The following is a 6,554-nucleotide window of genomic DNA, read 5'->3' on the forward strand; positions in this document are numbered from 1 at the left end:
AAAGTATCGATTTTAGCATTTTTTTTGGCAGTTTTTTTTACAAAAAAATAGGAAGATGTCAAAAAAAAAAAAAAAGCTTCCATAGCACGATAAACAATGACGTTAAGAATATTGTGTAAAAAATTCAACTCGATAGCTTTAAAACTCTGCCCTCCAAGTTGGACACCGTTTTGAAAAATGCTGTTTCGAGAAAAACGCGTTCAAAGTTTCAAGTGAGGAAATTTTAGGTAAATCGTTTACTTACGGTTAATCAGCGATGCCAGGTCCGTACAATATCCCTTCTGCTTCTTCGAAAAGATCGTGCTCAATGGATTGTTCAGTCCGACGAGCTGTCCTCGCCTCTTTGCTATCCAGGGACGCCCGGCGGTTTGCTTGGATGATGCGCGCATTCTTGTACTTAGCGGCGAAATGTGCGGCGCTCGGCCCTATCGTGCATCCCATCGTCTTCACAATTTTTAAAATTGGGTCATAACCTTCATTGAAGGTGCACACAGCACACTGCGTAGCGATTTCTACTATCTGCTTGCGCAGAATACGTGCTTTGGGGCTAGTTGCCACACACAGTGATTGATTGATTTTCAAGAATTTAGCACGCCATCCGCTTTTTTTTTGAAAATTGAGTGCGACAAGAAAATAAGTCGCGCGACTAATTTACGGCTAATTAACGGCAAATTATGCAATAGTCTGAATTCACATTTTCGACAATTGGCGAGCCAAGTTCATGTACGTGCAGGTAGGAACGAGACAATAGAAATAACAGTCGCACGGGCAGACGGCCGACGCGGCAGCTGTAGCGCTCCGTTGCCTTCTTCCAAAAAAATGCTGTACAGTAACCGAAATAATCTGAATTTCGGCATGAAAATTTCAGGGAATATTCGGAAGAGTGTATACTATTCGATAAAGCAAAAAAAAAAAAATCGATTTTTTGAAAATTTCACACTGGAAAGCTCCCTTAAATAAAAGTATCATGCGCGAACATGCTTACCATGAGAGCGCATGCGCTAAAGAAATAAGAAGTCAAGTTGTAGGTATTAGATTGGAAGATTTGAAAGATTGTAGGGATGACTTTCGCGCGTTCGTTCTTTGAATAATTGAAACATTTAAATAGCACGAAGAGAATAAACTCTAGTACTTTACATTGGACCATAATCTTTTTAAAAGAAAGAAACGGAAACTACTTCCATTAATGGTGATCACAAATGATAATTTACCTGGAGATTCAACAAGACTTTTCATCAAGTTTGCTGTACTTCGACTGAAAACTTGGGCAGCAGGACGGACTCTCATTTTTTTTTATTTTTGAACAATAAATATGTTCATCGGTTAATTTTGTCAGCCTTGAACCAACTGTGCGGTTTTTGTCGATCCTGTAGGCTTTCTCGAGGTCATCCCATGTCGCATGATGAATAGTCGAAACGTTTGGATCTGTATATTCGAATAAATCGGAATAATCCCGTTTCGATTCAGCTTTGTGAATATATTCCAATTTTTTCGTCAATAAATTGTTCTGAGAACCCTTGGTGAGATGTGGGCTGTCGAACAATGGGACGATTTCACAATTACGCCAGAGAATCGTATTAGCTAGAAAATAATGCGAAATTTAGAAGAATGTAGATAAATTTTGAGAAAAATAGCAATAAATTTCTTACCTGAATTCAGTCCTAGCTTATACCGCGTCGTGTCTGACTGCAAAATTAAGTTTTTCACGACTTTTACATTATTTGTGCCTTGATCACAAACCGTGGTCACAGGAACTAATCCACTATCGATAACTTTATCAAATACTAATTTAACAATTCTTGATAAATCAGCTGGATCAGTTTGACCCTCGCAAAAGCCGTGAAAAACCGGCACAAACCAATCAGCACGATTCGCTGAATGTACAGCGACCACAATGACATGATCAGCAAACTTAATTGTACGCTTATATTTGAAATCCTCGAATCCCCAAATCTTATCTTTTGAGGAATCGTAATCCAAATGAGGCGTCGATGCTGCTTCATCCCAAATGACTGTGACATATTTATCCAACGATGATGATAAGCGTTGCCCTTCACTCTTCAAATGACGTGAAATGACCGGAGCTATTCCAGTCTCAAAATTCATCTTCTCCAAAACTTTTTTTAGAGTTCCAGGAGCAGGGACGACAAAAAGTTTTGACAGCAGTCCATATGCCGTTGGAGACCGTTCAAAAATGAAAAAGAGATAGCAGCTTTTGCGGTGTTGAAAAACGTCGTGCCTAAAGTAATGAAAAGAATGAAATTAATGATAAATTTATATATTACCAAAATTATGAAATTTTTTTCACCGAGAGATAAATACATCAATAGCTCACTACCAAAATTTCAGATCGATTCACCTCATTGTTTCTGAGTAATTAATTCTTGAAATTGCATTTTTTACATGTAGATATGTAGCGAAATGATAAAGTTAGTATGAAATCTACTTGCATCACTCGAGCGGTATAGAAGATTTCATACTATCTTTATCATCTCTCTGTACCTCTACGTGTGAAAAACACAATTTCAATAATTAATTAGTCAGAAACGACGAGGTAAATCGATCTGAAAATTTGGTAGTGAGCTATTGAGATATTTATCTCTCGATTCAAAAAATTTTATACAAAATATTTTATACAACAAAATTTTACCTGTGGATTTTTTCCCGTATGCTCAAATTTCATTTGAATGAAAATTTCTTGAACTTCTGTCAAGGACGGGTTTGAGAAACTTGCTTGTGCCTTTTCTAATTGCGCAACTTCTTGGCACTTTTTCTTATATCTACAATTCAGGTTTTGATTAGCCTTTTATGTTTAGAAAGAGCTTTCTTCAGTTTATTTATTTCAGCTTGATGATCATTTCTATTGTCTTGGTTTTTGCTGTTGATGTTCACTGCACTATTGTTATTAGTCACAGAAATGTTTTGAACACCAACAGCACCACAAATGTCATCAGCACGATCATTGTTGTTAATAGAATCTACTGACATGTCGTGTATGACATTTGCGCTCAGATCACAGATTGCCACATCCGAACACTCGTCATAGTTTGTAGATTCTATCGACATATTTTGCACAACACTTACATCACCAACATTAACGTCACCAACACTATGCGTCGGATTACCATTAATGTCACACAAAGCAGAATTGTTTATGACACTTCGAGGATTTGTGGTAACAGCCCGCCGAAGTTCAACATTGATGTCTGGATGTGCACCGTTTATCGAGCACCTTCGTGTTCCCGTCAATTTTACCATATCATCTGAAAAATGTCTATGGCAAATACGGTACTCACGAAGGTCATTTCAAGAAATATTGTAGACCCAGGATTCACAATAAATCATATCCTTCCATGTCAATGCGAGAATATCATCTCTGGGGAAACGATGACCTGGATCACTTTTTCCCGAGCGACACCCCAATACAGCGCATTTATACGACATTTTTGCTCATCCAATTATGTCGTATAATCAGCAAAAACAGTAATTGAAAAAAGCGCTAAAGTAATTAGCAAAAAACAATGAATCACGTAAACGAAGTTTCAACCAGCAAATCTATTGTTGTTTAGTAGTTGCGAACAAGTAACGATCGAGAGCAGCGCGGTCGATATCATACTCGTGTACATATGTAATATACCGGGACAATCTCTTGAAACTATACATATAATGCGCATGCGCGAGTTTTATCGGCTGCTCGGGCAGGTTGGCCACTCCGAGTTTCAGCTGTCAAACTCTGTTTCTGGCGGCGTTGTAGTTCATACGAATTTTTGAGGTTAGAATCTTAAACTGTCGAGGTAGTGACTCGGAAAGTTGATGCTAATGCTCTTTGAAAATTGGCTTTATTCGACTAAAATGAGAAATCTGTTTAAATGTTGGGTGCTTGGAAGAAACGCAGCAGGTAAGTGCGAACACTTTATTTAATCATTTTTATTATTTCGTACATTAGAAATAACAATGGAATTTTTATCTATCAACAGGTGATACGGCCAAAATAATTACATCTCTGATATTCACTGTTATCTGCCCATTCAATTTGGCAGACGTACGAAGATCATCGCCACTTTCAAGCAACTAAGCAACTTTCTCACTTTTTTGTGATTTCAGGCGGTAATATTGAATTTTATCACTTTCGCAAATGAGACATTGAACCGAGCGTTCAAGAAATTTAAATATTTCACTATCTGTAACGGAACTGTGAATCTTTTTTTTCTTGAAAATAGTTCAACAAAATTTACGAATAGTCGATAGTCAGTGTATTTTTTCCGATTAACAAATTATTGCTACTACTATTTAAAATTTCCGAATGATTATCAGAATTTATTTCGCAAATTTTCAATTATGTTCGATTAAATAAATGAAGGGAACCTAATACTCAAATTGAAAATTCAAGTAATATTGGATTTATTAAAATGATTTCTGTATTTCATGTTAGTGCGGTTCGAAACAAAGAAAATCTAATCGAAAGCGTGGAACTCCGGAATGTAAATCACATCCTGTGACACAAGTTGAAAATCAAGTTTCTCAAAATGCGCCTCAATGTCACAATTAGCTTCAAGGACAATCATGTTTTAGAGTAATGTCAATTTTAAAGTAATGTCTGTTTGTATCTGTCTGTAATGTAAACTAAAGATTGTGTCCCTTGTTCCATCAAAATAAATGAATATCTAATTTTTAACGAAGTTTACAAAGATTTTTTTCCAAATAATGTAATCCGATACAAAATCTTGTTCATAGTCCTCCGAACATCACCTTCTAACAAGGATATTTGGAAAGAGTCCCTTTGTTGCAGAAACCATTATAAAATTCTTGGTTTTCAATTCGTGCTATTGAATAACTCTGTGTTTCAGGTTCCATTTTCAATCTCAAAATGAGATTTTTTTTGTTCCAGATAATGCTAACATGAAATGCAGAAATAATTGCGGTACATGGAGATTTACAAGCTTTCAGTCTTAGCGTAGGACCCTATAAAGAATGTAAAATTGAATTTGGTTTCAAGTTATCGTGCAACTAGCTAGCCAGATGACACCGTCAACTAAGATTAAATTTAAAGACATTTTTAACTGAACTTATTTAACAGTTCTAGATTTAGAATGATTCAGTTTGCCTAGCAAAATTCAACCCTACAATCTAATTGAGGACTTGAAAAACTATTTATCTGAATTCAATGCCAAAGAGAGTAAAAGTAAGCTTCAAAATAAGATACCAAATCAAATGGTATAAAGTTTGAAAAACAATGCTGGTCAATAATAATGCTTAAATTACAATGGTGCACAGAATGATTCCTCGGTAGAATGAATTGACAGCAACGGTTAAGTAACAAACTTATCGCTATTGGCTCGATCAAAGTAAAATGATGGGATATTCAGCCATTATGATCTGTAGTATATCCCGCTCTTCAATTTTGCCTCAACTGATGTTAAGAAGGTGGTGATGGCCTGATCAAATTCACTCTGGCACCTGATGTCTGACGAAACAACCAGGTTCGATGGTTCTAATGATTGCACCGCTCAAGAAACCAGGATCCTTGCCACCTAAACGTTTTGACCATCAGGTAAGGCATAATTTTCCTCGTGGTAATTAAAGCTTAAACTTCGAGCCTGCTGAAAAAAAACGAATTTTATCATTTAATCCATGTTAAAATATTGTCATTGGCAAAGATCACGTAATTGGAAATTTACTTACATGCTTCCATGCCTGACAAATTTAGTCCCGCTTTGACAATGAATTATTTCGTACCTGAAAATATTAGAAGCTATTATTATCAAACAGGATCTTTCGGTATTTTTGAAGGCAAAAAAAAGGCAGCACTTTTTGAAAGGCAACCAATGACCAGACGAGGGGTGATCAGAAGAGTGGAGATTGGTCTCCCAGTGTTATCGGACGATTGTCTTGTAAGTTATTGTTTTGTTTCCTAATTTTTCATTATTAGCATGATTTACACTGTAATATTAACTGTTGTTCTTTTTCTCTTTTTATTCTTGGATATCTGGTGAACCCTCTTTGTTAACGGAACATTGATTGTTGTACAATGGAGCTGCAAAAACTTTGTCAACTAATCAACGATGTCGGCGAGGGTTTTTTGAGTATTGCGTCGGGTACGTTTTCTGTTAATTGCTACTCTTTGTCCTCCTAAGCTTCGTGTTTAAGATGAATAATTTCTTTATTCCTTGTTACTCATTTCTTTTATTTATTTCATGTTCATCGGCACTAATTACTGACTTCTGGAGCACTGCACCGTAACGAATCTACTCTGGAAATACCTTCTACTGGGTCTCAACCATTCATTTATTTTTAATTTCATGTAAATAAAGAATCTGTTCACAATAAACATTGTTTTTACTTACCTACCTCTGTTTGTCCAGACTCCCACTTGTTAATGACATTTCACGTTGAATTTCAGATTTCTTCTTTCAATAAATAACACCCAATTTCTGTATCATTTGATATTTGCTTTTCCGTTAAATTCTTTATTGCGTCGGTTGAATATCTTCCGAAATCAACCACGGTATTGCTGAACGATACTATTCTTCTTAGACAATTCACGCTGCGTAAAA

This window comes from Neodiprion fabricii, chromosome 3 (assembly GCF_021155785.1).
Source record: "Neodiprion fabricii isolate iyNeoFabr1 chromosome 3, iyNeoFabr1.1, whole genome shotgun sequence".
NCBI lineage: Eukaryota > Metazoa > Arthropoda > Insecta > Hymenoptera > Diprionidae > Neodiprion > Neodiprion fabricii.